The sequence below is a fragment of the Athene cunicularia genome, assembly GCF_003259725.1.
Source record: "Athene cunicularia isolate RWA chromosome 13 unlocalized genomic scaffold, athCun1 chr13_part1, whole genome shotgun sequence".
Taxonomy (NCBI): Eukaryota; Metazoa; Chordata; class Aves; order Strigiformes; family Strigidae; genus Athene; species Athene cunicularia.
Window position 1 is genome coordinate 1,899,803 of NW_020799117.1, and position 10,451 is coordinate 1,910,253.

Consider the following 10,451-nt stretch of genomic DNA (forward strand, 5'->3'; position numbering starts at 1 on the left):
CACAGACGATGGAGAAGCTGACAAAGGGAGACAGTGCTGGGCCTCATGCTTGCAAATAAGGGAGAACTGTTTGGGGATGTAACGGTCAGCAGCAGTCATGGCTGCATGATGGTGAAATGCACAATCACGAGGGGAGGAACGAGGCAGAAGGCAGGACCACAGGGAGAGCAAACACTGGTCTGACCAGGGATCTGCTTGGAAAAATCCCATGGCATATGGCTCTGGAGAGAAGAGTCCAGGAGAGCTGGACTCAGTGCCTCCAAGCTCGAGATTGCTCCAGCCTGGCGAGCAGGAAGCCATGCAATGGCCCTGAATGATGCTACAAGATTTGTGGCCTAGGGATTACATTTCAAAGAAATAGAAAGGCTACATGTAAATCAGCAAATTAGAGGCCCACGTATGGTTCTCTGGGAATCAGGAAGACAGCACACAATGCAATGCACAGCAAATTCCAGGGAGAGAATCAGAAAAATCAAGCTCAAACAACTGGCAACAGCACAAAATTAATGGTGTCTCCCACTTTTATTTTTTAAAATGTTGGTACTGATAAATAAGAAATCCTTGCTTCTCTGGGGTACAGCTGGACAGCATTCATGCTTTGCAGCTTCCACAAATGCAGATCATTGCTCTTAGAGGCTGCATCTGATGATGAGGAAGAAAAGCTATGGGTGTTTATAAAAAAGTTTGACCTCAAAAAAAGGAAAACAAGCCTCAGGGATCTCTCTGAACATAGTCCAAAGTAATTCTAAGGGAGTGCCATTGATCTGATTTTCCCAGATGAAACTTATGCCCTACACCTGTTTTCTGGAATAAAACCAGTTTGCTCCAGAAGTGATTTTGCTGAACAAATAAACAGGTAAAAAAGGCAACACCCACTAACAATCTTTGTAACATTCTGTTCTAGTTCAAGACATTTTCTCTATACACTCTGTGTACATTCAGATTAGACAGTCACAGAATAAAGACACGTTAGCAGTTGCAGAAAGACACAGGAAACTTCACATACAAGAACTGCTTACAAAACAGCATCAAACAGAGCCAGCAGCTCTGGTGTATATACTTTACTTGTCTGAGAGCTGTCCCGATATGAAAGATCCAAGCAGGACACCCACAAAGAACAGGGAGGTGCTCAGGGGTCCCTTCCAGTCGTCATCACATACAAGATTCCACTGCAGGGAGACAGAACATGGAAGTTTTCCAATAAACAGGATTTCCCCTCCCTCCTAAACACCTTGGCTGAGCCTGGGTGAAAACATACCCTTTGGACAGAAAACCTCCATGCGAGAAATGAGTAACTAACCTACCGCACAGATGCAGCTTCGTGAAAAATCACGGGAAGGGACGTGGGGCAGCATGGGGCAAAGGCCACCTGCCCTGAGCCACCTCGGGAGCCATCCAGCCGAGGCCCCAAGGCTACCCTCACGTGTGACCCACGTGACTTTTACACAGGGGATGGCTGCGGTATTTCCCCCGCACATATATGGGCGACAGTAACTAATAATTTCATAATTCACTGGGTTCTGCTCCCTTTCAAAGGCTCTGCAGCCCCTTAAACCACTGCAGTTCTGCTGATTTTGGAAGGAGAATGGACCCCAAACTTGATTTCCCTGCATATGGCAAAGTTTGCCATTAAAAACACACATTTCTAATTTAAGAGAAATTGAACTACAGAAACGAGACTACAGAGAAAAAAAAAAGCGCCTCTTCCTTTATTACATTTTAATATGGTTTTGAGAGAGACTGGAGGCTGTTCATTCCTCATCAGGAGCCTAACGTCAATTATCATCTTCGGAATACAAAGTGAAATACACACCAAACAAATCAAGATTTCCACAATGAAAACAAAAAGGAGGAAGAAACCAAGATATTAATTAAATGAAGGTTGCAATACTTTCCAATCTCCTACCCACTTCAGCCTGATGTTTTTGAAATAGGACTAGTGTTATTTTTGTATCTATGCCAACAGCTATTATTGAAAGAATCTTAATTTTATTTTGGTTATTTGGGGGGGGGGGTTTGGGGGGGGGGGGGAAGTGTGTAAACATCAGAAGAAAGGACAAAACCCAGCAGGAACACCTTGTCCCCTACCTCCCTGCTGGAGAATCTCCCAGAGCTCTGCCAGTCCTGCCACACCACCCTGCAGCCCGCTGGCAGAGGGCAGGAGGTGCTGCAGCCCCACCAGGGAGGAATTTAGAGGCAGCCAATGCTTCTGACGCGAGGCCAAACCCTCCTCAGCTTAGTTATTCAAACAGTTCCCACAGGGCCCCTTCTGATGTTTTAGGGATGGAAACTTTTCATTTTTAATCTGTATTTAAAAAGCTGGAATGAAAACCGTCACCCTGACACCAATAATTAATCCCCCTTGCTCCCCAATTACAAATAATTAAGAAGAGTGTGTTTTCCTCTCAGGTTTTGGTTTTTTTTTTTTAGAATTCCTCCTGGAACACCTCCTAAGATTTGCCCCTGCAGCTGCTGCGTGTCCCAGCTCCTCCATCCACCTCATCCATGGTCCCACGCCAGTGTTTTGCTTTGTCTGCCAGCCCCGTCCCCTCAGCATTAATCCTCTGACCCCAGGAATCCCACAGCCCTCAGTCTATTAACACCTGACACTACAACTACAGCCTCGTGTACGTTTTAAGGCTGGGGGATCACTAAAAACCATGCGCTGAATGACCACCACCAGCAATCGCCTTCGGCGTCCAGATCCCTGCTGCAAAACTCAGCTGAGCCACCACTTGCTCCATGGAAGAGGCTCCAGTTTTGAGTTGGAACTGGAAGTTTTTCTAGAGATGAATGATGCTCATTCATGCAGCCTGCACACTCAGCAGTTTGTGTAACTTTAGCTACCAACCTGTTGACAGTCTTATGAATTCACCTCACCATGATTATTTTTTTAAGGTCACAGGAGCAAACCAACACCAATTTGTAACTGTACTCAAGTAATTTCTTAACCTCTCCTTCAATAAATCTGTGGTCCTGTGTCTGAAGAACCTTTATATCAGATTTCATAGTCTTTGACATTATTCTTGCACTTATTCCCCAAACTTTTCCAGCCCCACACCACCTGAAGCACAGACACCAGCACTCCATGCAATGCCCCAACAAATCCTACCAACCCCATCAATTGTGCATCATTACACAAGTTCCTTTCAGAATTGTGGCTAACACACTAACAAATTTATACCACACATGTAAGGGATTTAACTTACTATAGTTCTCAATATCATTGGGATTAAAAACTCTAACATTTATAATTAAATCTGTATTTATTCAACAGAATCTGTACTCCATATATAAATTAAAGAAAGTTTGAGCAGTTCCGTGATGATCACAGAGGCTAATCCAGCCAGGAAGATTCAACGAAATGTATCTGGCACCTTGCAAATATACAGCAAATGATCCTTATCAAATTCACACAGGCCAGAGGTTTCAGTGATTGATCGTAGGTCTTCACAGAATGACGCTTAGAGGCAAACCAATCCCACTCCCAGTATAGATCCTGCATTAATAAAGACTTGCCTATTCACAAAGAATCATCTTTGTATCAGCTACTGGAGCCAGACATCGCAAGTAACAGAACTAAAATCTTAACTAGCCAAACATCTAGCTTAGTGATTTGTAGTCTAAATAAGTCATTATTTTCCAGCTGATCACTCCATGCTTGTGAGTTAGCCATCTTTTTTCACCTATCTTACACCCTGTATGCTGGCACAAGGCTGTGCAACGCTCGGACTTCCAGACACTGGCATGCCTGTGCCCAGTAAAAAACTTTCTTCAGACCACTGAGGTTGAGATGTTGCTTGGAAAAGTTCACGGTATTAAAATGTTTTGCACTCTTCTGCCAAAAGCTTCTTGCATTAGCAGGTGGAAACATACTGGTGCTTAAAATGTTGCAATGGTTACCGTCTTGTTTTTCTGTCTGCTCCTTAGGAGCTGTTAGACTGAGGATCACTTGAACCAGACACCAAAGTGAACTTCACTATCAAATTTCCAAGGGGGAAAACTACCTTGGTTGTGCAATAGCAGTTATTTACAGACTCCACAGATGCACAACAATGAGAACAAAGCGATTTTAAGGTCTGTTAACCTTTGCCCTGATAAAGGAATGCTGAAGTCTTCAACTTTTTGATGACTCACCAACAAGGTCGACCACACTGCCTGCTCCACAGTGGCATCAGTCTTCCAGAACAATTCTGCAACCAGACCCTTCCCTCAGCTGCACGTGGCCCAAGAAGTCGTCACCGAAGCACTGCTGTTAGAGGCCCAGCATCGCAGAGAGCGAGGGTCCCAGTTACTGATTGAATCTCACTGCTGGCAGTGCTGTTTTGACACAGTATACTGTGACCCAGTGCTCTAAAAATCATGTGCTATTTTCACTTCTTAGTACTCTCCGAGTTAGCCAGCTGTAACGGCCTTTGCCCCAGTCGATGAGATAAGGTTAACCTCAGCAAGGTATCAGGGTGCCAAAGAGAAAAACAATTCAGCTTTGTTGTGAAGCACTGAGCTCCTCCTGGTACCCAATGCTCAAGACAGGACACAGAGCATTCTCATTCAATTTGATTTATAACTTTAAATGATGACATCCTTCTGTTGTGGTCTAAACTCATCTTCCTAGGCAGACAGATCCTTTGGGCTGTAGCTACTTCCTGAATAATTAATAAGGCTGGAGTAATGTCTTCAGCAGCAGCCTCACACCTAATGGCAATAATCACTTATGCACCAGAGGTGAGATGCGTGGTTAGCTACACACCCCGTAACAGATTCCTGGCTGATAACAGCCACTGGTGAGGACAGGCGGGAAGAGGGCTGGGGAAAAGAGAACAGGCTATGGACACGACCAGAAAATGCAGACAGCTTGGGGGAGAAGGCCAGGGGACACCACAAGGGAGAGGCATTGAAGCAATTGCTTCCTGAGCACAGCTTTGGGGCCAGAGTATGAAGCAGGTCTAGGTATTTACAGTCTTCCTTAAGCATCTCTTCAGGAGTACATCTTCCAAGTTCTGCTTCATCTCTTACACGTCGAGTCAGCGACCTGGAACCACACCTCCAAATCCCTTACTATAAGGCAAGCCCAGTTATAAAACTGAAAAGGACAAAACCCCTAAGGTTCCAGCCTTTTATCACAACATAACCTGAACAAGAGGTATCCTTGCAGGTTTAGCTAGGATCACACTAAACAGCATACGTAGAAGTGTGCAGATCTCACTAGACTGGTATTTCCTGTATTCTGCCTTACACCTTTCCAGTATTAAACTGAACGTTAATATAACACCTCTAGAAAAAAAGAATACTACCCTACAATTTTCACACAAACGGCAATCACAACGAAATTCAGAGTCCAAGATGAAATACCTGAATTCTTTAAACTGCAAACTGTGGACCAACCCTCAAAGCCTAAAACAACAGTGTCAAACGACAATTGAGAGGCAAGTTTAGGCTGAGAGGATGCCACCAGTCCAGCTGGATGCTGCCATACAACAAGTAAAAAATTTTGTTCTTCTAAATTCTCTAGGCACTTCAAAACCTTGAGGGGTAAAGAGCAACTTCTTGTGTAGAGGCTCTGCATCCACTGAGCTTGCAGAATACCACTTGCCTCGAAAGAAGAGCTGGCACCTCATGAATTACTGACAGTAAATCCCAGAGTGGCTCTCATCCAGACACCAACGCAGATCCCTTATGCTGCTTCACTTTCACTGCAATTATATAGTCTTGTAAGAGATGACAAAACAGGAAATAACAAAATTCTAGCTGCTAACATCAAAATGCCTATCCTATTTAAGCATAAAATTTGCCCGATACATTTAATGCGTCAGAGCATGGAAATTGCAAGTCTAATTATAGGGGAGCTCTTCAAAACATCAAAAGTTCTTGCAGTACAGCATGACAGCAAACAAATACGTATCACCACCAAATACGTTTGGAAAGTTACAGAAGCAGTTGCAAGACAACCAACAATATAATTTAGGGCCTCAGTTGAAGAACGCGTGTTTCTCAGATTAGAGAGAACTGTTCCACTGCAGGAGAACTTGCACCTCCCCAGTACCGTTACTATCACCCTTAACAAAGATGAACTATGACAAATACAAAAGCTGCTAGAGCCTTACTCAGTTACACAAGGAAAAGCCTTACATGAAAAAGCATAATATATCGTGTCCTCACACTCTTTATTTATTTAAACTTTCCTCTCTCTTGCTGAGAATAACAGGCATGATTGAAAAATGAGGTGGGACAGTCCCATGTGTGAATATTATCTTTTTAAAATCAACATTAGCAAGAATTTTTGCAGCTAATCCAATATCCTGTACTCCCTCCTACCACTTGCTTCTCTCTGCAAGTAGAGGCAGGTTCTTAAAAAGAAAAATCTTGCAGTCTCACAACTGCTTATGACCTTTGATTCAGAATCTGGTCTTGTTCATATCCATATGAACTCCCTGCTTACTTCAGAGTTGTGAGTGTTATTAAACACCTTCGCCTCTGAAAATACATTTGTAAATTCCAAGTATTTAGAAGCTCTAGACGCTGAATCCTATTATCTTAACAAACAGAAGTCTTTATCTACAAAATATACATTCTGCTCAATTTCTTCTCTTGTAGTTGTTTTAAATGTTTACAGAGGTAAAACTTGCATAGAGCAGGAAGGAAAGTGCCAAATGTTTTATAATTCCAGTGCAGAAACTTAACTCTCTCCCATACATCACATTTTTGAGATGGTTGGAGAAAAAGGGCGCTGACATCAGAAACTGGAAAACATGAACCAAGTTTTAATCTAAAAGTAAAGACAGCATGATGGGAACATGACCTTGTCATTAATTGTCCAGAGTACTTCTAAAAGAGAAGTTTCCATTTTAACAATATCAACTGCAGGCCTATCATTCTTTAATAATACTAACCCTATTGTATGCTGCAAGGTCAAGAAACGTCTGTACAAGTCTGAGGAGTCCTGCATTACGTGCTTCTGAAATCATGCTCTGAAAACCTCAGCCCATTTTTTACATCCGTCAGGTATTTGTATTTACTTACCAAAGAAAACTAGACTTTTTTTTTTTTCCTTTCTTCTGACAAGACTATTAATAAAAAGATTTTGTACCTGAAAATCTCCTAAATGTCTTTCCATAGCTTTATCAGCTCCTGGGGCTGAGAAGCTGTCAGTGTGAACTCCAGCCAGAAAAGCAAGCAGATACTAACCTACAGCAAGAAAAAAGACGCACCTGTTTTAAAAGATGAGAAATAATGGAGGTGACTAATACTAATGAAGTGTTCAGTGAGAGCTGAACCCAGATGACACAGGCTTGATTTACATGTGAGCTCCTGGCTCTGCTCTTAGAAAAGCCTGTGGAAATTACCATGTCTAACGTGTTTTTATTTTGGTAAAGCAAATCCCTCTGCCTTCCAACAAGGAGTGAACACTGAAACCTCCAGTTCAACAGCTGTACCACAGCACCCATTTGTGCCATTCCAGACGCCCCCACTGCAGTCTCCTCCACCTGTTTCACAAAGGTCTGGTATAACCCACGGATCTTTGGGGACAGGGCTCTGACAGCGCAGCAGGGCACTCGAATCCCTGGCGTGCTGGGAACAGAAACCTCTGGACCGTGGTACCTGGCCAGAGCTTTCTCTGCCTGCATGTCGGTACAGGACAGAGCACCAGCCCTGCGTCGAGCCTCGGGCACTGGGCAACTCCCACCGCGCGCATCCTTCCCCTGCAAAAGCCAGACAGGCTCTGAAGCTTGTTAAGAGCACAGCAGGCAGAAACAAGCAGCTCCGGAGTACAGCACCTGCAGTGAATTGATTTCAAATGGATGAACAATGCCACGTTTTTAGAAATAGAGGATGAATATGTGTATATAAAATTCAGCGTCTATTTACGTTTCAGTGTGCAAGAATTACTCCTGTATGGACCAAAACGTTTTGGCTGCTGTATCATCTAACATCTTCTCATTAGATCGTATTTCTAGTCCACTCATGCTCTTAACTCTACTGCTCAATTCTATTCCCAGTTATTCAGTATAGCCCCACAACAGATATGACTGGTAGAAGTTAGCTTTTCCCCTTAATTACCCCGGCTTTATTCCTTTTACTACCACATATGAACTTTTATTACTCCTACATTCTTTTATGTAATTTATGGAGGAATAAGAATGACACAGATGGCTTCTTGAGCCAAAGTAAAGCTTTTCTTATCCCCTGTGCTACAGCATTTCAAAAAGTAAAAGACAGAAAGGGATTCTGTTACACGGGAGCTGGTTAAATGCTGCAGCCTGGCTAATAACAACCTTCTGTTGTTAGTCTGTGTGAGAAAAGGAAGTCTCTCTTCAAATGAGAGGGAACTGAATGTTTTAAGTCTCCCCTGAAAAGCAGAGCTATAAACGAGGACTTTCTCCAGAGTCATAAGAGAGTCAGCAAAAAGCTTTCTTAAAAAGAATTCCCCCTTCCCCCTCCCAGTGTTGGCTACAGAAATCTGGGACAAAGGTCCTCATGATTATTCAGTAAGTTAGAGATATGCAACCAAACACAAGATTAGTGAATCATAAAAGCAGCAGCACCAAGCCAAGAAATTAAACACGTTTAACACCGAAAACCTGTAAGTATGTGAAAGGCCACAGCTCTTGCAAAACTCACTCAGAAACATTAATATTAAAGGGAGAACAAAATACTGCCTCAGTGCACGATGTCTGGGCAGACAAACACTACCTCCCACAGACACAAAACATCTGCCAAGCCATACAGACAACGGGCCAGAGCTGCTGGGGAGTCTCAGCAAAACGTCAGCAGCTCCTGTTTCCTATAGATTATGAGACCCCTGGATATCTCAAGACATTGTATTTTACAGCAAACCAAAGCTCAGCGAAGAAGCTCCAGAGACAAAGAATTGGCTGAAACCAAGTCTAAGCCAGGTCAAGCATTATAGTAAGGCACTTGGAACAAAACCCGTGAGCAGGACTAGCCCAAGAAGATGCCAACTGCCTTACGCTGCCTTAAGGACACCTTAGCCTTCCACAACAGTGCATTTCAGCAACCACCAGGGTCTAGAAATTCAAAACAGCTTTCCTCTTTGAGGAAAACAACAGTTCTTTAGAAATAGCCGAGGCAACGCCTTGTGTCACTTGTCAGAATCACTCAAGCCCCTGCTGCTGGGGCAGTTCAAGGGAAGTTTCCAACAATTCCAGTGTCACCATTTCCATACCTCCCTGTGCTGGTATGGCTCCTCTCCCACGTTCCCTTTCTCACCCCAGTGCTCCTCCTTCTCCTGAGGAAGATTTCTGTGCTCAGATCAGCTTATGGTCATTAAGTACTAACATCCATCACTATTCCAAACACCCACCAACAAGCCATTTCGCAAAGCAAGGAATAAAGGCAAATGCAGTTCCAGCTCTGTAAAACCCCTCCACAGGCACAAATAGGCAGTGGGACTCTACAAATGGTTTGTGAGCTTTCTCAAAAAACTCGTCCACATTTTGAAATGCAGGTATTCCTCAAGATGTATTTCCTTGTATCTTAAGTCAACCAGCACCTGTGGGTCTGTCCAGCTTTCACCTGAAACAAGAGGGACAATCAGCACAGCTTCAGCTTTGTCTGGCTGCCCTGACCAGAGAGCCGCCTTGAGGGGTGTACGTGAGCAGAGGAGAACCTGCCCTGTGCAACAGGTGAGTGGGGACACCAAAGCAGTGGCCGTGACCAAAACAGAGGCATCGTGGGCACAATGCAAAGTTCAAGGTCCTTTTGGACACATCATCAAACCAGGGCTCCCCGACTGCTGCATCTTGCACAACTCAGGGTGACTTCAACCACCTTTTTCTTTTTTAAAGAAATAAACCAAACTCTTTTGATATTCCGAGTTCAAAGACTTCTCCGAACCACCAAGTGAGCTGAACCCCTGGTCCCTTGCTCCAAGCTGCCTGTAGAGATACCAGATGAGACCCGGTAAGCAGTTACCCTACCCATGCTGTGCTAGTTAAGGAACCGAGACCGCTTCTGCAAGTGGAAGCGAGCAGCAGCTCTCAAAATAAATTGAGCATGCCAGAGGTAACCGCAGGAAGATGTCCAGGCTGGCATCACGGGAAAGCCGCAGGACAAAGCTGGGCCACGATAACCAGAGACTTCTCGCCCACCCTTCCCGGCGCAGCCCCCCCCCGCTCCTCCCGCTGCCAGGGGACCCCGCTCCCGCCGCCGCCGCGCACCTCGGTGACGATGGTGGAGCGGTAGACATCGCGGCTGTACTTCCAGCCGTCCAGGCAGGGCTCCTGCTCCAGAGACCCCAGCTCCACGTCGGAGCCGGGCCGCAGCCCCAGCGCCGAGAAGTTGGCGAGCGCGGCCAGGCGGTACCGGCGGCAGCGGCTGGGGACCGCCCGCCCCCCGCGCAGCTCCAGCGGGATGCTGGCGTTCCGCCACTCGCCGCTCAGGTTGGCCCCGCGGGGCACGGCGCACCGGTGCTCGGGGGTACCGGCCAGGAA

The 10,451-nt window shown here is 45.0% G+C and overlaps 1 protein-coding gene across 1 annotated transcript in view; it reads right to left on the reverse strand.

Moving 5' to 3' along the window:
• The window catches only part of LOC113485139 (solute carrier family 22 member 5-like), a 30,687-nt gene extending 20,242 nt beyond the window's left edge, over positions 1-10,445 (reverse strand). The window contains exons 1-2 of the mRNA XM_026858073.1: positions 10,179-10,445; positions 1,066-1,169 (exon numbers count right to left, since the gene is read on the reverse strand). The gene's annotated coding sequence lies outside the window, so the exon portion shown is untranslated. The remainder of the gene's footprint in view (positions 1-1,065; positions 1,170-10,178) is intronic.
• Positions 10,446-10,451: the final 6 nt, after the last annotated feature.